We start from the raw sequence: 23,621 nt of genomic DNA, 5'->3' as shown, positions 1-23,621 counted from the left end.
GCAGTTTCCTTGACTGGAGACTGCCCTTCCCGTGGTTGTTCCTTCCCGGTGAAAGACCTGGCTAGTTTATTGCCAGCGTTGAGAAACATGTGATGGTGTCTCCGCTGCATTCTTGTTTTGCTAACTGCGGTTTAGGCACACTATGGGGCTCAGAAGGAGGGCATTTGGATTTGTGAGTACAGATTTCACTGGATTTCTTTTAGAGGGCGAGGAACCATAGTGCTTTTCCAGAGCCTTTGTGCTCCCAGTAACATGGAAACCCTTACATTACTGTTAACAGAAGACTTGCCAAAGTGGGGACTTGTTTTTTGTGTGTTGAGAAGAAGCTTTTATTCGTGGCATATTGGGGTACAGAACATTTTAGATCAGTTCATATTTATCCTACACTCTACACTGAACACTTATGTGTTGCCCCTGGGTATATCAGGGTGCCACAGGGAACCTACCCCCCATAGTTCCAGGTTCCTAAGAAACTGGTGTCACTACCATCAGCACCACAAATCCCAATCACACCTCACATCATGACCTGTCAGACACACCAGTAGGTTGGTCAAGCTGGAATAGGGCCACCCACCTAGTGGTCAGGCAGGCTGGTGGGAAGGACGAAGAAAAGAGAGTAGTGAGAGCCCTCAAAGAGTGAGGAGCTGGAGTAGTAGCTCCCAGGGAGCAAGACCAAGGTTGGGTCGCAAACGGTGGTCCGGGACCGGTGGCAGTGACATTGGAAAAGGGTGCGGTGGACATAGTCTAGGAGGACTATCGGCATCAGAAACCCAACAGGACTGACCGGTCTGAGCACGACGGGGTACAGGACCCTAGGTCAGGAACTGATTCAGCGTCCTGATAATTAACCTGGGAGGGAGAGTATCTTCACGAACTTCCCTAAGAACTCAGAGATTGAAGGCGTCAGCACACCGTGGGGGATAGGGTTTTCCAGTAAAGCAGCCCACTAAAATCCCAAGTGCCAGCCATCAAGAGCACAGCTACACTAAATATAGTGAGCAGGGCCCTAACAGCTTCAAGCCAAGGGGCCACAACAAAGAACTAAATTGTGCATGGAGGCGGCTCCAGATTACCAAGTGACACCGGTGGGAGCGGACACCTGGACCGGCTCCCCGTAGTGACTGTGATGCACAGAGACTTTGGTTTATCTTCGGTGTGAGTGTCTGCTTTATAATTCTCATCCAGCACCACAACTACCCACAGTGAGTACCCTGGTTCCCCTGCACCCTGCGCTCCCAAATATCCCACCAACATGCGAGAGGCCAGGGCCTTCCCTACCTGCGGAGGGACTGACACCTTGCTGGTCCACACCATCTGCCCCAATACTCCTTCCAGCAGCGACGATACTCCCACTACTGCAACCCGCAGGTGGCGTCATGAACTTCTCCCATGTTTCCTCTTTCAAGGATCGGAGTGTCTGCGGAGCCCGGGTCCGGACCCTTCGAGCCACGACCACCCCGGATCCGAGCACCCCGGTCTGCGCTGGGGCGGCACACTTACATTGGGGTTTCCATCTAAATATACAAAATATGAGATTCAGATGAAACCACAGATGAATCAATTCACTAATGAGGTAGCAGAGACACTTGGGACGCTATACAGACTTTGTTTAATGGTATCTGGTTTTTAAGATGCGCACAAAAGTGGTAATTAAGCCACACTTTTATGCACGCCTAAAAAGACGGGCATGGCTTGATCATAGGCCAGAGAGAGTCCAAAGTGACTCCTTCTGTCTCACTATTGGAATGAGTCACCAAAGTTCCCATCTGAATAACATAGTTTGGAGATTTACATGGAAACCTCAGTGTAAGCGATCAGCGAACAGCACAGGATAATTTAAGCCACATCTTACTGCGATCTTTGGGATGCAGAATAATCAAATCAACGTCAGGTCAAGAATTCCTTTTATTAATGTTTAACGCCATTCACAATACTGTGTAAGTGCATAAATGGCTTTGATCCAATTTAGGAAGAAGATGGCACTCACCAGATATATGACAGCTGAAGCACTTTGGAAGTGCGAAACGGCCGTCGTCGGACGTGTATAGCTCTCCCTCCCCACCCACCTGCCCTGCACATGTAACCTCCACATCCGAATAAATACGTGTTTACACAGCATATATCTGGTGAGTGCCATCTTCTTCCTAAATTGGATCATATATCGTCTTTTTTCATGTGCACCCCAGAGCTGTTTTTCTGATTCACACTGCTATATGGACTTGGCATGATTTGTATATAGTGCGGAGTGGTGCCCTGGGTCTCTCTCCTTTTATAAATTGATGCATAAATGGCTTTATTCTTCGGACAGTACAATTACAACGATACCAGATTTTTTATATTTTTTTGTTTGGTCACTATCACACACATAAACCCCTTTCTTTTTTTTTTTTTTCTTTTTTTTTACAAATGTTATTACATTGTTGCTCATAGCATACATTTTTTGTTTAAGGTTTTATGGTGACATAATGAATATCTCATATTACAATTGTTTTTGTGTTTTGTGTGGTGTAATACACTTATTAAGTGACATTTATGACTTTTTAGCCTTAGGGGTTAACAAGAGATATTAGATTAGCCAACGAGGAGCGGGGCACCATTTTTTGTGCTGTTTTTAGGGTGCCAACCTCCACAACCAAGTAACGCGGATATAGAGTGCCTTTCAGGAATACCATAGTGGATGCACAATCATCATATAGTGACCCCCTATCACTCTATTCCCCTATTAACTTTCATTCTCCACTTCATGTGTATATTTTATGAACTTTTTCTTGTTTTGGAATTTTTAATGTATCTATTAATTACTATTTCAAATTAAGAGAATATTTTCTTTGTAAGACTGATTGCTTTGGAATCCTTAAACTAGTCATAAACTACTATTACTCTGATTTTGTTTCCTATTACAATTACAACTTACAATGGACTCCAAGAAATTCAGTTCCTTAATGCTTTCTGGATGTTTGTGACTCAGACATCTATTCAAAGTATAGATGCATTCTTTGTGTTCATATGTGCAAAATGTCACTTTTTCCTTTACAGTATTGAGATTATAAAAGTGCTCGTCTGATTTGACAATGTTTATAATCCATTTTACATCTAGGATAGCACACTTGTCACCTTGGAAGTTTATAGTGACTTCATTAGATGTGAAATGCTTTACAGTTAACAATTCTTCTTCTAGACTGGGAACATACAATACGTCTTTTATTGGTATGTCAAAATTTTGTCTATTTTTACTGGAGCACATGAATATCTCATGTCGAGAACCATCTGCATTTATTCTGCTTCCATCAGTAAAATGCCTCCGCTCTTTGCCAGTCATTGCACTGGTTGCCTATCTGTTACAGAATCCAATATAAACTTATCACTCTCACTTACAGAGCTCTCCCCGGTTCCGCACCACCCTACATCTCGTCCCTCATCTCTTTCTATCACCCCAACCATGCCCTCCGCTCTGCGAATGACTTAAGACTGACATCCTCAACAATTCGAACCTCCCACTCCCGTCATCAAGATTTCTCACGAGCTGCGCCTCTGCTCTGGAACACACTATCAAGAGAAATCCGATTAATTCCCAACATCCACACCTTTAAGCGGGCCCTAAAAACGCATTTCTTTAGACTAGCCTATCAACTCACTGCCCTGATCTAATCTAGTCCCTTTCTGCCCTTCAAAAAATTTACTTCCAGTTCTCGTCCCCTGTACCTGTATAAATTCTCACCGACGGGTTCATGCAGCTGCTTTTGAATACCCTATTAAATCGATGGCTGGACCATATATAACAAGCTTTTCTCCCCCCCATTCACCTTCTGTGTCTCCCCTATTTCCTCATAGACTGTAAGCTTATGAGCAGGGCCCTCACTCCTCCTGGTATCTTAATTTTGTTATTTTGTATTGTCTCATATTGTCTGTACCTGTCCCCTCTTAATTGTAAAGCGCTGCGGAATATGTTGGCGCTATAGAAATAAAACTTATTATTATTAAGATAGATTGTATCCTTCTTATTTAATTCTGTGAAAAAAATGTCTATTAGTGATGAGTGGACACTAAAATTCTCGAGTGAGCAATACTCGAATCGAGTAGGTCAGGAGCTCGGATGGGCTCTATTCAAGTAGTAAGTACAATGGAAGTGAATGAAAAACTCAAACATTTTTCTGAAAGACCCATACATGAGGACTTGGGGGGCAGTAGAGTCAGTTGGAAAAAAGTGCGCTAATGGAATGAGAACAGCATGGAAAAGTTGCATGAGCACATTTCTGACTCCCAGATTGCTGATGGGAACAATGTTGTCAGAATATTCTTCCACTTTTACGGAATAACAATAAAACATACAAAACCGAAGATAAAATGGATTTTACAGGAAAAACTGTTAGGAAATATTCTTTCCTGTATAATGTTTTGTATATAAGGCAAAATTAAAAAGGAGTGATAAAACGCATCCTCCACCCTTAACCCCTTCACCCCCAGATGATTTTTTTTTTGTGCCCCCCTTCTTACGAGAGCTGTAACTTTTCTATTTTTCTGTCAAACTTGCCATATGAGGGCTTGTTTTTTGCAGGACAAGTTATATTTTTAAATGAAACCATAAGTTTTACCTTATAGTGTACTGGAAAATGGAAAAAAAATTCCAAGTGCGGAAAAATTGCAAAAAAAAGTGTGATTGCATAATTGTTTTTGAGGTATTTTATTTACTGTGTGGTAAAACTGATGAGTCGGTGTGATGCCTCAGGTCAATACAAGTTCGTAGACACGAAACATGTATAGCTTTACTTTTATCTGAAGGGTTAAAAAAATTCAGACGTTTGTCCCAAAAAAGTGGCGCACTTTTTGCGCCATTTTCCGTGACCCGTAACTTTTTTATTTTTTGGCATCTATGGCTCAGTTATGGCTTATTTTTTGTGTCTCAAGCTGACATTTTATTGGTACCATTTTTGCACAGATGCTATTATTTGATCGCCTGTTATTGCATTTTGCGAAAAATTTGCGGCAACCAAAAAATGTAATTTTGGTATTCGTAATTTTTTGCCGCTACACCGTTTACTGATCAGATTAATTGATTTTATATTTTGATAGATCGGGCATTTTTGAACACTGCGATACCAAATGTGTGTATATTTTTTTCTGTCTTAACCTTTTAATTTTCAATGGGTCAAATTGGGGGTGATTTGAACTTTTAGGTTTTTTTTTTTTTTTTAATTTTTGAAAACTATATTTTTACTTTTTTTTTTAATTTTAGTAGTCCCCTAGGGGACAATAAGGATCGGCAGTCTGATCGCTCATTTATTTCTTTTGATCACAGCTACACAGCTGAGATCACCATAAATACTCATCTCTTCAGAATAAGAAGAAAAGAAGTGCCATAAATGAGGGATCACCAAACAAATAAATCAATAATTATAAATAAGTTTATTACATGTTAAAAACATTTTTGTGTCACACAGCACCTATGGTGTGAAACAACCATAGCCAAACCATTAAAAACATTTAAAACATGCAAAAGCACACAAGAAAACCAGGTGATCCCCAAAATAAAATGGACCAGAATTGAATAAGCTGGCTAGTATATAAAACCAACACACAGTAAATGTTTTAAGGAAATACAAAACACACAATGAATTAGCAAAAAATACATTACAATAAATGCATTTAGATTTTTCCAAGTTGAGGCCCCCCTTTTTTTCTATTTGTCATGAATTTGGGTATTAGAGAGGCATTGTGGCAGAACCAGGCAGGCGTTTGGTGATCCCTCATTTATGGCACTTCTTTTCTTCTTATTCTGATCACATGCTTCTAGTGCCAGGGGTGATCCCAGGGGTTGGTGCCCTCCTCTCTTCTTAGTATATGGTATATTGTTGACAGTGTTTTACACTGTTCTGGAGTGTGGCACAATCCTATTGGTTATTATAATTAACATATTTTTCGGTCGGGCACAAAGTTTCAGCTTGAGGCCCCCCTTTTTTTCTATTTGTCATGGATTTGGGTACTAGAGAGGCATTTTGGCAGAACCAGGCAGGTGTGCTTTTGCATGTTTTAAATGTTTTTAATGTTTTGGCTATGGTTGTTTCACACCATAGGTGCTGTGTGACACAAAAATGTTTTTGACATGTAATAAACTTATTTATAATTATTGATTTATTTGTTTGGTGATCCCTCATTTATAGAACTTCTTTTCTTCTTATTCTGATCACATGCTTCTAGTGCCAGGGGTGATCCCAGGGGTTTGTGCCCTCCTCTCTTCTTAGTATAAAATACTCATCTTTTGTTACAAGCAGCACTCGGCCGCTTGTTACAGGAAGTGAGTCATGTGAGCTACAGGAGTCATGACCCTGTGCTACCATGATAACCATTGGCTCACAGTGATCACTTCACGGCGCCACTGATGGAGCCGGGTGAGTGAAGATTTACCAGGGCGGGGATTTAAATCGCGCTGACACATTTTGACAGCACAATTTAAGGGGTTAAGAGGCGTGGGTGGATTGCAGATCCACTCGTGCCTGCGAGGCGCATATGTCAGCTGTTCAAATCAGCTGACATTTTTGTGGATCACCAGCGGCTGCCCGCAGCAGCCGCAGGTGATTACAACTATATGGCTTAGGACGTAATGTTACGGCCCGCTGTAATTAAGGGTTTAATAGCAATTTCTCACCATATTTCCCTATCACCTATGACTATAGTAGATGACATAGTAGAGGGGGAAATACCACTGGTAGTAACTGGTAAATGTAATTTTAACATTTTACTACTATATCTGGGCATGTGGTATGTGACATTGTCAGACAGATCCTGTTTAATTTATGAAACTCACAAAGCCTATGCATGAACAATGCAAGAACTGACCAAAAATTAGAAGGAAGAGGGACATCAATACACCCTCTATTAGACATAAAGGCGAGCCTCATAAATATTCAGTTAAAGTTGTTAGATTTTATGAGTTTTGGAGTCTCACTACCATGCACAAACTGCAAGGGCTGCCAAAAATTAGAAGGAGAGAAAACACACTGGAAGACATGTAGAGGAGGGCCTTAGGAAACATGTTTTCCCCATTTCTAAGGAGTGAGACTCCTAGACTGGTAAAACCTATACAGGTATTGCAAGAGCTGAAAAACAGTTTCCACCATTTACATGTACATATGTAATAGAATTGTAGAGGTAAGCTTCATAGACACCTTGAAAAAATTATGAAGGGAGGCATCACACCCACCCTAGAAAAATTAAGAGCAAGGATTCCATGATAACCCTCTAAATCTTTTGGAAGATGGCCGCCTGTTACCTTTTAAAATGTAGAGCAAGGGCTTCCTGATGACCCTCTAAAAATTTGGAGCAAGGGCTGCCTGATGAACTTGTAAAAATTTGGAGCACGGGCCATTTGATGACCCTGTAAAATTTAGAGCCAGAGCTGTCTAATGACCCTCTATGAATTTTGAGTGAGGGCTGCATGATGACCCAGTAACAATTTTGAGCAAATTTAGGACAAGAAAAAGAGGAAACCATGAACTGTTTACCCCTTTTTTTTGGATGGGAAGGGTAACATGGATTACACAAAAAAAGTAACATTTGAATTTGTTTTAGGTTCTGCTGCTGTCATCGGGTGGAGTTAAGAACTGCATTTTCAGTTGACAGGTGGATGCGCCTATCAGTGATAAGGCCCCTGGTGGCACTAAAACACTCTCTGACCAAACGCTAGCAATAGGGCAGGCCAACACTTCAAAGGTGTAGAGCAGGGGTGGGGAACCTTTTTTCTGCCAAGAGCCATTTGGAAATATTTACCAACCTTCAGGGGCTACACAAAATTATCAACTTAAAAATTAATACTGCTGTATTTGGTCAAACAATGAATTAACTCACCCCTACCGTGGTGGCTGGAGCTGCTTCTCTTTGGTGCGGCTGTGCTGTTAGGTAATATTGGTATTGTATTGGTCTGGATTGCAGTCAACTCTTTGTGATAATAAGATTGGTAAATCATATACATCACATAGGAGACACAGGGACTGCTGTATATACATCACAGGAGACATGGGAGTAGATATATATCACAAAAAGGGCTGGGGGCATGTACAGCATAGGAATGGCAGGGGGCATATATATCACAGAAGGGCTGGGGATTATACATCACAGCAGGGGCTAGAGCATCTATACATCACTAGAGAGGCTGGGGGCATAGACATCACAGGAGAGGCTGGAGCATATACATCACTGGAGACATGTGGGCTACAGTATATACATCACAGAAGAATCTGTAGCATAGACATCACAGGTGAGGCTGGGGTGCATAGACATCACTGGAGACATGGGGACTACAGTATGTACATCACTGGAGAGCCTGAGCATAGACATCACAGGAGGATCTAAGGGCATATACATCACTGGAGATGCTGGGGGCATATACAGCACAGGAAATGCTGGGCATATACATCCCAGATAACGCTGGGCATATACACACAAGAGATGCCAGGACATATACATCACAGAAGGGCTGGGGCATATATATCACAGGAGGGGCTGGGGCATATACATCACAGAAAGGATAGGACATATATATATATATATATCACCAGAGGGTTGGGACATATACATTACAGGAGGGGCTGGGAAATATACATCACAAGAGGGGCTGAGGCATATAAATCACAGGAGATACTGAGGCATATACATCACAGGAGGGTCTGGGGCCAGGGCCGCCATCAGGGCATTACAACTGTGACTGTTGTACTGGGCCCGGTGAAGAGGAGGGCCCATCCAAGCCTGGGGTAATTATTTATCTTTATGAAACCTCGGCCCCCCCTCTTCACCAGGCCCCAGTCACAGCTGCAGCAGAGGGGCCCAGTGGTGTCGCTTCAGCCACTGCACACATGGCTAACTTGCACATGAAGCCCTTCTAAGGCATTGTATGCAAATTAGCCATGTGACCAGAAGCAAGGGGAGTGGAGTAGATCAGTGAGGTGGCGTGTCATCCTGCGGCCCCACCGTAATGAGGTCATCACTCTGCGACCTCATCAAGTGTTGCAGGAAACGGGGAGGTGGCGAGGACATAGCATCCGGCGGGCAATGGTAGGTGCTCCTTGAGCTGAAGATCCCAAGGGTGGTGGGGGGGCCCATCCAGCTGAAATGCATCGCAGCTCAGAGAGGATGCGGCGTGAAGTGGGAGCCAGGGAGGATGAGTAAAATGTTTGTTTATTTTATTTTTTGTGGCAGACAAACCTACAAGGAGAGGCCCTGGAAGGGGATATATACAAGAAGGAGGTCATATATACCAGGAAGGGGATGAAAACCAGAATGGAAACATTATACCAGAATGTGCCCAGGAGGGGGGTTATGTATACACCAGGAGTGGCCCTGGAAGGGGACATATATACAAGAAGGAGGTCATATATACCAGGAAGGGGATGAAAGCCAGGATGGGGACAATATATCATAATGTGCCCTGGAGGGGGATATCTATACACATCAGGAGGGGCCTTGGAGGGGACATATACAGTGCCTACAAGTAGTATTCAACCCCCTGCAGAATTAGCAGGTTTACACATTCGGAATTAACTTGGCATTGTGACATTTGGACTATAGATCAGCCTGGAAGTGTGAAATGCACTGCAGCAAAAAAGAATGTTATTTCTCTTTTTATTTTTTTTTTAAATTGTGAAAAGTTTATTCAGAGGGTCATTTATTATTCAACCCCTCAAAACCACAAGAATTCTGTTTGGTTCCCCTAAAGTATTAAGAAGTATTTCAGGCACAAAGAACAATGAGCTTCACATGTTTCGATTAATTATCTCTTTTTCCAGCCTTTTCTGACTAATTAAGACCCTCCCCAAACTTGTGAACAGCACTCATACTTGGTCAACATGGGAAAGACAAAGGAGCATTCCAAGGCCATCAGAGACAAGATCGTGGAGGGTCACAAGGCTGGCAAGGGGTACAAAACCCTTTCCAAGGAGTTGGGCCTACCTGTCTCCACTGTTGGGAGCATCATCCGGAAGTGGAAGGCTTATGGAACTACTGTTAGCCTTCCACGGCCTGGACAGCCTTTGAAAGTTTCCACCCGTGCCGAGGCCAGGCTTGTTTGAAGAGTCAAGGCTAACCCAAAGACAACAAGGAAGGAGCTCCGGGAAGATCTCATGGCAGTGGGGACATTGGTTTCAGTCAATACCATAAGTAACGTACTCCACCGCAATGGTCTCCGTTCCAGACGAGCCCGTAAGGTACTTTTTACTTTCAAAGCGTCATGTCAAGGCTCGTCTACAGTTTGCTCATGATCACTTGGAGGACTCTGAGACAGACTGGTTCAAGGTTCTCTGGTCTGATGAGACCAAGATCGAGATCTTTGGTACCAACCACACACGTGACGTTTGGAGACTGGATGGCACTGCATACGACCCCAAGAATACCATCCCTACAGTCAAGCATGGTGGTGGCAGCATCATGCTGTGGGGCTGTTTCTCAGCCAAGGGGCCTGACCATCTGGTCCGCATCCATGGGAAGATGGATAGCACGGCCTACCTGGAGATTTTGGCCAAGAACCTCCGCTCCTCCATCAAGGATCTTAAGATGGGTCGTCATTTCATCTTCCAACAAGACAACGACCCAAAGCACACAGCCAAGAAAACCAAGGCCTGGTTCAAGAGGGAAAAAATCAAGGTGTTGCAGTGGCCTAGTCAGTCTCCTGACCTTAACCCAATTGAAAACTTGTGGAAGGAGCTCAAGATTAAAGTCCACATGAGACACCCAAAGAACCTAAATAACTTGGAGAAGATCTGCATGGAGGAGTGGGCCAAGATAACTCCAGAGACCTGTGCCGGCCTGATCAGGTCTTATAAAAGACGATTATTAGCTGTAATTGCAAACAAGGGTTATTCCACAAAATATTAAACCTAGGGGTTGAATAATAATTGACCCACACTTTTATGTTGAAAATTTATTAAAATTTAACTGAGCAACATAACTTGTTGGTTTGTAAGATTTATGCATCTGTTAATAAATCCTGCTCTTGTTTGAAGTTTGCAGGCTCTAACTTATTTGCATCTTATCAAACCTGCTAAATCTGCAGGGGGTTGAAGACTACTTGTAGGCACTGTACAAGAAGGAGGACATATATACCAGGAAAGGGACAAAAACCAGGATAGGGACATTATACAAGAATGTGTCCAGGAGGGGGATACGTAGACACCAGAAGGGGCCCTAGAAGGGGATATATATACAAAAATGGGGATAAAAACCAGGATGGGGACAAAAATACCAGAATGTGCCCAGGAGGGTGATTTTATATATATATATATATATATATATATATATATATATATATATATATATATATATATATATATATATCCACACACACACCAGTAGGGACCCTGGAAGATGACATATATACAAAAGGTGGACATGTATACCAGGAAGGGGACAAAAACCAGGATGAAGACATATATACCAGAATGTGCACTGGAAAGGGATATACATACCAGGATGGTCCCAGGATGGGATATATATACCGGGATGGGGACAAATAAACTAGGATATATGTACCAGGATACCAGGAGAGTCCCAGGATGGGGACATATATTCCAGGAGGATGACATATATGTTAGGAAGGGAGCAATAAACCAGGATGGGACATACATGCCAGGAAAGGCCCAGGATGGGGACATATATACCAGGATGGGGATGTATTTTCCAGGAAGGGGACAGATATACCAGGAATAGGACATATATATCAGGAGGACATTATACAGAGGGGCAATGTGTGTGTGAGCATATATATAAAGGGGGCAGCATGTGTAGGGGTAGTATACAAAGGGGCAGTGTACCTGAGAGATATTATACAGAGGGGCAGTGTGTGGGGGGATATTATACAGAGTGGCAGTGTGTGGGGGGATATTATACAGAGGGCCAGTGTGTGTGTGAGGGGGATATTATACCAAGGACCAGTATGCGTGTGGGAATATTATACAGAGTAGCAGTGTGTGTTAGACATTATGCAGCAGAGCAGAGTGTGTTTGAGAGGGATATTATACAGAGGAGCAGTGTGTGTGTGGGGATATTATACAGAGGAGCAATGTGTGTGTGGGGATATTGTACTGAGGAGCAGTGTTTGGGGGGATATTATACAGAGGAGCAGTGTGTGTGGGGGGTATACAGAAGAGGAGTGTGTGTTGGGATCTTATACAGAGGAGCAATGTGTGTGGGGGGATATTATACATTGGGTAGTGTGGGAGAGATATTATGGAGAGGGGCAGTGTAGAGGGTATATTATGGAGAAAGGTGGGGCAGGGGGTGTATTATTAATTTTCTGAGGGAAATACTTCATTTTCTGGAACAACTTCAAAGGTGCTAATACTTTTGACCATGACTGTGTGTGTGAGTATATATATATATATATATATATATATATACAGTGCCTTGAGAAAGTATTCGGCTCCTTTGAATTTTTCAACCTTCTCTGACATTTCAGGCATCAAACATAAAGATAAAAATTTAAATTTTATGGTGAAGAATCAACAACAGGTGGGACACAAATGTGAAGTTGGCCGAAATTTATTGCTTATTTTAAGCTTTTTAAAAAATAAATAACTGAAAAGTGGGGCGTGCGATATTATTTGGCCCCTTTTAAGTTCATAGTTTGTAGTGCCACCTTTTGCTGCGATTACAGCTGCAAGTCACTTGGGGTATGTGTATATCAGTTTTGCACATCGAGAGACTGAAATTCTTGCCCATTCTTACTTTGCAAACAGCTGGAACTGAGTGAGGTTTGTTGGAGAGCATTTGTGAACATCAGTTTTCTGCTCTCTCCACAGATTCTCGATTGGATTCAGGTCTGGACTTTAACTTGGCCATTCCAACACCTGGATACGTTTATTTGTGAACCATTCCATTGTAGATTTTGCTTTATGTTTGGGATCATTGTCTTGTTGGAAGACAAATCTCTGTCCCAGTCTCAGGTATTTTGCAGACTCCAACAGGTTTTCTTCAAGAATGGTTCTGTATTTGGCTCCATCAATCTTCCCATCAATTTTAACCATCTTCCCTGTCCCTGCTGAAGAAAAGCAGGCCCAAACCATGATGCTGCCACCACCATGTTTGACAGTGGGGATGGTGTGTTCAGGGTAATTAGCTATGTTGTTTTTACGCCAAATATATCGTTTTGGCATTGTGCCCAAAAAGTTAGATTTTTGTTTCATCTGACCAGAGCACCTTCTTCCACATGTTTGGTGTGTCTCCCAGGTGGCTTGTGGCAAACTTTAAACGACAATTTTTATGGATATCTTTGAGAAATGGATTTCTTCTTGCCACTCTTCCATAAAGGCCAGATTTGTTCAGTGTACGACTGATTGATGTCCTATGGACAGACTCTCCCACCTCAGCTGTAGATTTCTGCAGTTCATCCAGAGTGATCATGGGCCTCTTGGCTGCATCTCTCATCAGTCTCTTTGTTTGAGATGAAATTTTTGGGAGACAGCCGGGTCTTGGTAGATTTGCAGTGGTATGATACTCCTTCCATTTCAATATGATCGTTTGCACAGTGCTTCTTGGGATGTTTAAAGTTGTGGAAATTTTTTTGTAACCAAATCCGGCTTTAAACTTCTCCACAACAGTATCACGGACCTGCCTGTTGTCTTTATTGGTCTTCATGATGCTCTCTGTGCTTTAAACAGAACACTGAGACTGTCACAGAGCAGGTGCATTTATACAGAGACTTGATTATGTGCCACCCCCGCGATGACTCGAGGGGTCTCCGGACCCGGGGGTCGCGCGGCCACTCGATGAAGGGGGGCTATGTACAGTGGGGTTAGAAGTTCGTGACGCCACCCACGGTGCGTGGTAAGATAAGGTACCACCACTGCTGTTAGGGACACCCGGTGGTGGTGGTAAGGCAGCAGGATGTTTAACCCCTCCGTGGTGTCACGGCCGGGCGGTCGGGCAGACCCAGGAGGTGGATCCACTGGACCGAACTCGAAGATGGTGGTAGGGAGTCCGGCAGCTGAAGCACTGATGGGCAGCAGAACAGTCCGTGCAAGTGAAGGCAGCGGAGGAGTCCCTGGGACCACGGAGTCACAGATGGTAGTCCTGGTGACGTAGCTCAGGTTCGGAAGCCGAGATGATATCAGGCGGGGTCCGGAACCTCAGGAGCGAGATGACGGGTCACCGCAGGGATCCGAGATGGTACGGACTGTCAGATGGCAGACGGACAGTGTGCGGGGTTCAGGATACGGCTGACTGGATGGCGAGGCAGGTACGGCTCTACAAAGAGAGATAGGTGAGTACAGGCACATAAACACCAGGAGACCTGACTCCTAGCTCAGGGAACACGAAGATCAGGCCCCGCCCCCTTGGACAATACACCCCTTTATACCCTGTACCTGATTAGCCTCATTACCTGTTAATGGACGCTGGCCCTTTAAGAAAGGGTCAGTGACCGCGCGCGCGCCCTAATGCGCATGCGCGCAGCCCGGGTGCCAGAAGCCAGGGAAGGAGGCTGAGAAGAGGACGCAGGAGAGCCGGCCAGGTCCCGGGAAGCCGTCGGGCGCCGGGATCGGGGACCAGGGGGCCTGGGACGGACGGAATCCGGGGGCTGAGGAGCGGGCAGCGTGGCAGGTGAGCCGGGGAGCGGGGATGAGGACCCGGGGAGCGTGACAGTACCCCCCCCCCCCACGCCCCCCACCCCGCAACCGGGACATGAAGGCACGGATAAGAGGAGTGCCCACGTTCTCCCTGGGCTCCCAAGACCTATCCTCAGGACCATACCCCTCCCAGTCCACCAGGAAGAACTGCCGACCTCGAACAGTCTTCATGGCCACGATATCCCTTACCGCATAGATGTCGTCATCGGCAATAGGTGGAGGGGCCGGACTGGCAGCATCGGAGAAGGGACCAAGGATAACCGGCTTGAGCAGGGAGACGTGGAATGAGTTGGGTATCCTCATCGTGGCCGGGAGCTGTAGCTTGTAGGAAACCTCATTGATCTTGCTGAGGACTTTAAACGGCCCAATGTAGCGAGGACCCAGCTTGTATGATGGTATCTTCAGGCGGACGTACTGGGAAGCAAGCCAGACGAGGTCTCCAGGAGAGAAACACGGAGGGTCCAGACGTCTCTTGTCGGCGTGTCTTTTCATCCGCAGGGAAGCACGCCCAAGGGACGATTTGACAGAGTCCCAAATGTTTGCGAAGTCACGGGCTACTGTATCTGCAGCAGGGACATCCGAAGAGGGGGATACAGGCAATGGGATGGAAGGCTGAAGCCCGTAAACAACATGGAAGGGAGAGCTGGAGGACGACTCACTGAAGTGGTGGTTGTGGGAGAATTCAGCCCAAGGTAGAAGGGCGGACCAGTCGTCATGATGGGCATTGACGTAGTGACGTAAGAAAGAGGTCAAGATTTGATTGACCCTCTCTACCTGGCCATTAGACTGAGGATGGTATGCAGATGAAAAGTCCAGAGTCACTCCCAGATGGTTACAGAGAGCCCTCCAGAAGCGGGAAGTGAACTGAGTTCCTCTGTCTGATACGATGTGTAATGGAAAGCCATGCAAGCGGAAGATGTGTTGTATATAGGCGTCCGCGAGTTCCTGAGCAGAGGGCAGTCCAGCCATAGGGACGAAATGGGCCATTTTAGAGAACCGATCCACCACGACCCATATGACTGTGTGTCCGGATGACAATGGCAAGTCCGTAATAAAGTCCATAGCTATGTGTTGCCACGGAACTGAGGGTATCGGTAGAGGCAGAAGACGGCCATAGGGCAGGTGTTTGGGCGTCTTGTTCCTGGCACAAGAGGAACAGGCAGAGACAAAGGCGGCGACGTCAGTGCGAAGGGATGGCCACCAGTAATGGCGTACAATCGCACCCCATGTTCTCTTCTGGCCTGCATGGCCGGCTGTTTTTGAGGCATGACCCCAGTGTAACACTTTTAGCCTGTCGGTCTCCGAGACATAGGTCTTCCCGGGTGGTATTTGGGCCAGAGTGACGGGAGCCACCGGAACAATCTTGCTAGGAGGGATGATAGGTTGGGTAGTCTCTTCCTCCTGCTCCATGGGCATGAGGGACCTAGACAAGGCATCGGCGCGTACATTCTTGTCCGCGGGTCGGAAGTGGAGCTGGAAGTCAAACCTGGCAAAGAATAAGGACCACCTGGCTTGCCGTGGGTTCAGTCGCTGAGCGGACCGCAGGTATTCCAGGTTCTTGTGGTCCGTGTAGATGGTCACGGGGTACACTGCTCCTTCCAGGAGGTAACGCCACTCCTCCAGAGCTAGTTTGACCGCCAATAATTCTCGGTCACCGATGGTGTAATTCCGTTCAGGTGCTGAGAAGCTCTTAGAAAAGAAACCGCAAGTCACCATCTTCCCGGAGGAGGATTTTTGCATGAGCACTGCTCCGGCTCCTGAGGAGGAGGCATCCACCTCCAAGGTGAACTGGCGGTTTAACTCCGGTCGGTGGAGTACGGGAGAGGAGGCGAAAGCTCGCTTCAAAGAGCAAAACGCGGCGTCGGCCGCAGGTGACCAGTCCTTTGGTTTAGCCTCCTTTTTGGTCAAAGCGGAGAGAGGAGCAGTCAGGGCGGAGAAGTGCGGGATAAACTGGCGGTAGTAGTTGGCGAATCCCAGGAACCGTTGGATTGCCTTCAGTCCAGAAGGAGGAGGCCAGTTGAGTATGGAGGAGACCTTCTTTGGATCCATCTGCAACCCAGTACCCGAGATGATGTATCCCAGGAAAGGAAGAGAAGACTGCTCAAAGACGCACTTCTCATATTTGGCGTAGAGACGATTCTCTCTCAGTCTTTGTAGAACCAGCTTTACGTTCTCTCTGTGGGTCTGGAGGTCCGGAGAGAAGACAAGGATGTCATCCAGATAAACTACTACACAGAGGTAGAGGAGGTCCCGGAAAATGTCGTTCACCAGTTCTTGGAATACGGCAGGAGCGTTACACAGACCGAAGGGCATCACGCAGTATTCGTAGTGCCCGTCGCGAGTATTAAATGCGGTCTTCCATTCGTCCCCAGAGCGGATACGAACTAGGTTGTAGGCACCCCGAAGATCCAGTTTGGTGAACACACGGGCTCCTCTGAGCCGGTCGAACAATTCGGGGATGAGCGGTAGGGGGTACTTGTTTTTTATGGTGATCTGATTCAAGCCCCGGTAGTCAATGCATGGGCGAAGGTCACCCTCTTTCTTCTTAACGAAGAAGAAGCCTGCTCCCGCAGGAGAGGAGGATCTCCGGATGAATCCCTTTGCCAGGCTTTCCGTGATGTATGTGGACATGGCCCTGGTTTCAGCTGGAGACAACGGATATATCCGTCCTCGAGGTGGTGTTGTTCCTGGGAGCAGGTCGATGGCGCAATCGTAGGGACGGTGTGGCGGAAGTACCTCAGACTCCTTCTTGTCAAAAACGTCCGCGAAGGACCAATAGGCCGAGGGCAGTTCCGGTAGGTTCTCTGGAGCCGGGGGACGTCGGATTGGTTGTAGGGACTTTAGACATCTCTCATGACAGGCAGAGCCCCAACGAGTGATTTCGCCAGTACCCCAGCTGACTGATGGTTCGTGTGTCCGCAACCAAGGAAGTCCCAGCAGGATTTGATGGGACATGTGTGGAAGGACGTAGAGAGCGATGTTCTCGGTGTGCAGAGCACCTATACGCAATTCCACCGGCTTGGTGATCCAGGAGATGGTATCAGAGAGGGGTCTCCCATCCACCGAGGCAATCACTAGGGGCTTATCGAGGGGAGTAACAGGCAGCTGGTACTTGTCCACCGTGGCCTGCTGGATAAAATTGCCTGTTGCTCCGGAGTCGAGGTATGCCTCAGCCGTGAAGCGCGTCTCTCCTGTTGACACTTGTACCGTCCACATAACTGGGTCTGAGAGAGTCCCAGCACCTAGGGTGGCCTCTCCTACCAACCCTAGGCTTTGGAGTTTCCCGGCCTTTCCGGACAGGAGCGTAAGAGATGAGTGCCCTCTCCGCAGTAAAAGCAGAGGCCTTTGGCGAGCCGCTCTGCTCTACGTTGGTCAGACTGTCGTACTCGGTCAACCTGCATGGGCTCGTGGACAGGAATCCCAGCTGTTGATGAGTGAGGCACAGAGGACTTCTGTGGAGGAGGGGAGTGCCGTACTGCACGTCTCTCACGATACAGCTCTTTGGAGCGTTCCTGGAAACGAATGTCCACTCGAGTGGCTAGGGCAATCAGGGCATCTAGGGTGGAGGGCACGTCACGGCCCGCCAACTCATCCTTGATGCGACTCGAGAGTCCTTCCCAGAAGGCGGCTGTCAGGGCCTCATTATTCCACCCGAGTTCAGAAGCCAAAGTACGGAAACGGATGGCATATTGGCCCACCGTCAGTGTTCCTTGACGTAGGCGGAGGAGGGATGAAGCAGACGCAGAGGCGCGTCCCGGCTCGTCGAAGGTGCTGCGAAAGGCCTGCAGGAAGTCTTGAAGGTTCTTGGTCATGGGGTCCTCCTTCTCCCACAAGGGGTTCATCCACGCCAGCGCCTCGCCCTCCAGATGAGACATTATAAAGGCGACCTTGGCTTGGTCAGAGGCGAACAGATGTGGCAGCTGCGTGAAATGAAGGGAACACTGGTTTATGAAGCCCCTGCAGGTCTTGGGATCTCCAGCATAACGAGGTGGTGACGCCAAACGGAGACGGGAAGCATCTGAAGAGGCTGCCACTGGTGCGGGAGCCATGGCTTGCCTAGCTGGGGACCTGGGTGCCGCAGGCGTCATTGATGCTTGTAACGTGTACAGGCGGGTGTCCACGGAGGTCATAAATTGCAACATGCGGGTCTGGACTTCATGCTGACGTTGGAGTTCCTCTTGCAAGGCCGCTAGTGCTGCAGCGGGATCCATGGCCTGATCTTACTGTCACGGCCGGGCGGTCGGGCAGACCCAGGAGGTGGATCCACTGGACCGAACTCGAAGATGGTGGTAGGGAGTCCGGCAGCTGAAGCACTGATGGGCAGCAGAACAGTCCGTGCAAGTGAAGGCAGCGGAGGAGTCCCTGGGACCACGGAGTCACAGATGGTAGTCCTGGTGACGTAGCTCAGGTTCGGAAGCCGAGATGATATCAGGCGGGGTCCGGAACCTCAGGAGCGAGATGACGGGTCACCGCAGGGATCCGAGATGGTACGGACTGTCAGATGGCAGACGGACAGTGTGCGGGGTTCAGGATACGGCTGACTGGATGGCGAGGCAGGTACGGCTCTACAAAGAGAGATAGGTGAGTACAGGCACATAAACACCAGGAGACCTGACTCCTAGCTCAGGGAACACGAAGATCAGGCCCCGCCCCCTTGGACAATACACCCCTTTATACCCTGTACCTGATTAGCCTCATTACCTGTTAATGGACGCTGGCCCTTTAAGAAAGGGTCAGTGACCGCGCGCGCGCCCTAATGCGCATGCGCGCAGCCCGGGTGCCAGAAGCCAGGGAAGGAGGCTGAGAAGAGGACGCAGGAGAGCCGGCCAGGTCCCGGGAAGCCGTCGGGCGCCGGGATCGGGGACCAGGGGGCCTGGGACGGACGGAATCCGGGGGCTGAGGAGCGGGCAGCGTGGCAGGTGAGCCGGGGAGCGGGGATGAGGACCCGGGGAGCGTGACACGTGGGTAGGGGTTTTTTGCCCCGGGAGCCCGGTGATCGTGGTGAAGGGGTGCCATTGGGGAGAAAAGGGTTTCTGCGTACTCACTCAGTCCAAGAATACTGACAACTACAGCTTGTAAACCAGAATTCTGAGAACCGGTGCAGAAAAGAGGGAGCACGCTTGGATCCGTGCCCTTGGTGTTGCTTGTTAGCCCGTGATCTTTTCCGTGGCACCTTCTTCACTATTTGGACCCTGTAGTGTGGAATTAGTCGGGTCCCGCTCACTTTATGGATAACGGAGTGAGCTTGCTCTCAGGGTTCACGCTCGGGATTTTCTGGACTGTGTTTGGGAAAGTCCTATCCCATCGGTGCGCTAGTACCCCGATTTTGGAACGGGTGAGGGATGAATCCTGAAGACTTCACCCCGTCGGGTAAATTACCGGGCTGCGTGAAGCTACTTCCCGGCCTAGGGTCTGCGTACCCCGTCGTGCCCTGGCCTCTGCCCGGAGATGGCTCAAGGCTGCCGGCTGCCCTCCTTGGCACATCCGTGCCCCTTGACATGATCCCCTGCGACCGGGGTTCCAGCTACTACCAGGCCCAGACGAATGTCTGCCACCTAGGATTCCACTAAGAGCCCAGCTCCTCACCCTTCACTCTCCACTTCACAACTCTACTCTCTCCTCTTCTTGACACTTCTCCCCTCCCCTTACCAACCCCCTAAGTGGGTGGCCCTATTCCCTTCAGGCCCCCCAATGGTGTGTCTGGTGGGTGTGGTGCAAAGCGTTTCTAGGATTTTGACTGGCTTGGCTCTTAGCAACACCAACAGACAGGGATCCGTAACCAAGGAGGATGTGGATATTGTGCAGAAGGGCAGATTGCACAATACCCTGTGGCGACCTGATAGGCCAGGGCATCACAATTACACATAGGTAATCATCATGAGTCATTTAGGACAACATTGGATCATTCAGAGATCCTCAATGAACTTCTGGAGTGAGTTTGCTGCACTGAAAGTAAAGGGGCTGAATAATATTGCAAATTTAAAATAAGCAATATATTGTGTTCAACTTTACAATTATATAAGTATATATATATCTACACATACATATATATATATATATATATATATATATATATATATAATACACACACCCACTTTTTTCCAAGAATGGCAGTGAGTGCGGAAGGTTTGAGGGGTGCAGGTGGAGCTGGGGTGGAGCCTGAGCGTAGTCTCATGGGGACCCCAAACTTTTGCCAGTATGAGGCCCTGAAATTCCTAGTGGGTCACAAACGGCACTAGAGGGCACCAACAGCACTGGGGGGGGGGGCATGGACAGTCCTGGGGGAGCACAGCCATCTGTAGGGAATCATGGACATCAATATGGAGGCATGCACAGCACTGGGGAAGTACAGACATCACTAGTGGGGCACAAACATTACTAGGTGACATGGACATCACTAGGGAGGCACTGAAAGCACTGGCGGGTACGGACATCACTGGGAGAGAACAGACGTCACTAGGACGGCATGGACAGTGTTGAGGGCACGGGCAGCACTGTGGGGCACGGACAGCGCTGGGGGGTGCACAGCACTTAGGAGGGCCCACATCACCTGGGGGCACAAAGCACTGGAGGGAGGGTACATAGCACATGGGTTACACAGCACTGAGCAGTCACACAGCATCGGCAGCTGGGAGGCATGTACAATACTTGCAACGTTCAGACTGCTGCTCCTCCTCTTCAGTGTGAGTGCATTGCATGCTAACCCCACCCACAAAGTATTCCTTCAGCATAGTGGGCAGCGCCTAATGGTATGCGCACGTGTGCCGCCCCTGCAGCCATAAAACCGCTCGGATCCGGGGGTTGCTGTGGCTCGAGTGACTCCGGACCCGGGGCTTCCGGCCACTCAAATGTAAAGGGGGCTATTTACAAAGGATAAGAGTTTGTGACGCAACCCGTGGTTCGTGGTAAGGGGACTAACGCTGCTGCCGATGGGAGTACCCGGGGCAGATGGAGTGGGGTAGCCAGATGACGTTCCCTCCACGGATAGGGGAGGCCCCGGGACTCTGGATTGTGGGGTGCAGGGGAGCGCAGGGCTAGGCGGTAGCAGGAGATGACCATGTACTCACTCAGATGGTGTCGGCGATGGAAAGCTGACTCTGACAACAAGGAAAACCAAGTCTCTGGTTGCCGCTGCCCTCTTGGGGGAGCCTGTCCGGGTATCCGTCCCCTCTAGTACTGCTGGGTGGTCCGGAGCCAGCCTCCGTGCACAAATTTGAAGTGTTCTGTTGGCCCGTTGGCATAAAGCTGTTTGGGCCTCGCTCCCTACTGTTTGTAGCGGAGCTGTGCTCTCAAGGGCTCACGCTTGGGATTTCAGTGGGCTGCTTGTATTGGAAAGCCCTATCACCCTCGTTGCGCTAGTGCCCCTGATCTCTGAGTTTCTTGGGGACAGTCCATAAAGTCACTCTCCTCCGCAGGAGGCAGACAGTGGTTGCTGCCTGCAGGAGCCGGGAAGATGGCTGGTGGAACCGTAAGGGACCGGGACAGGGTAGTGGCCCGCCGGTACCGAACCGGGGAGCCAACTGGAAACCGGAGCACCAGGAGGGGTACTCAGACCCAGAACGAGATCCAGAAGCCACTGGACCACGTCGAATTCACTGATTGAGGTCTGGACCTTAGGTCCTTTCCCGTCCCAAGACCCGAAAGATGGCAAGAGCCCACCGAGGGGGATAGAAAGCCACCGCACAGGCAGAGAGATCCCACGGGCCAGCGCCTGCGGGTAAAAGGGTTCCCCGATACACATCACGCCGGGGAGCGGACTACCGTTGCTGAAGCATAGGCAGTCAAGTTCTAACACAGAGGTGCAGGAGAAAGGCGAGAACCAGCAACCTGAGAAAGGGGCAAAGCGCAGCCGGCTGTGGGCACCAACCACCATCCTTTTTGGTTTACCAGAGACTCCGGTGTATCTGTCGTAGTGAGTACAACAGTGTCCTTGGGCCGCGCACCGCACCACACCACACCATCTTGTCCGCACCTCACAACCACTGGGCCCCGGGACCATCACCCCCTGCTCACGGAGGGGTCAACACCAGGCTGCATAACACCGTCCCCGGGAGTCTAGTTAACGGCAGCGGTGGTGTCCACATTCATCACAACCCGTGGGTGGCGTCACAAACGTACACCTTTAAACTCCACGGCCTCGGCCGTGAACCTTCCCCACCGAAATCCCTACACGTAGCGCCAACTCCCTTTCAGAGCAACGTGACACCCGGGTCCGGGAGGAGCTCGAGCCACCCACCGATGAGCACGGACCCGAGCGGCTCGGCAGCTGGCCGAGCCCCGGGGCGGTACACTTGTGCAACCTTGCCATGCTTCAGGGACGCTGCCAGGTTTTAGCCATTATCAAGCACAACTGTTTGGTTGTAGGTTCAGTGGTGATAGATACAGATCTGTCTGGTCTGTTATAGCTTTCAACAACTCTTCAGCAGTGTGCTGTTTGTCACCTAAACAAAGGGATGCAGGAATTGGTGTGGGAGGTGAAAGAAACCCTGATGGAACTAGGGCATTAGCATTGATAGCACATATGCCATTCAAGGGTTTGACTCAGTCCCTGCCTCCACAAGGTTCCCCACTCAGTGTGCCATCAGGAAAATGTAGCGTCCCTGACCACAAGCACTTGTCCATGTGTTGGTCATTAAGTTGACCTTCCCAGTAACTGCGTCGGCCAGGGCACAGGTGATGTTATAGGACACATGCTGTGTAAGGTGGGGATGGCACACTTGGAAAAATAGTTTCAGTTGGGACAGAGTACCACTCCATGAGGTTGCTGAAAGCTTCATTGTTCATAGGCCTAAATGGCAACATTTCCAGGGTAAGCAGTCTGGAAATATGCCAATTTAGTGTTTAGGCCTGTGGGTGGGTGGATGGGTATTTACATTTGTGTTCCAAGCCATGGGTTAGGGACAGCTGAATACTGCACTGGGACAAAGAACCGGACATGATTGCTGATGTTGCTTGCAAATGTGCAACGACATGTGCAGGACGGGAGGCATCTGTGCTTGCGTCCTTAACTGGGGA

The sequence above is a fragment of the Anomaloglossus baeobatrachus genome, chromosome 1 (assembly GCF_048569485.1).
Source record: "Anomaloglossus baeobatrachus isolate aAnoBae1 chromosome 1, aAnoBae1.hap1, whole genome shotgun sequence".
NCBI classification, from domain to species: domain Eukaryota; kingdom Metazoa; phylum Chordata; class Amphibia; order Anura; family Aromobatidae; genus Anomaloglossus; species Anomaloglossus baeobatrachus.
This window is presented reverse-complemented; position numbering follows the sequence as displayed.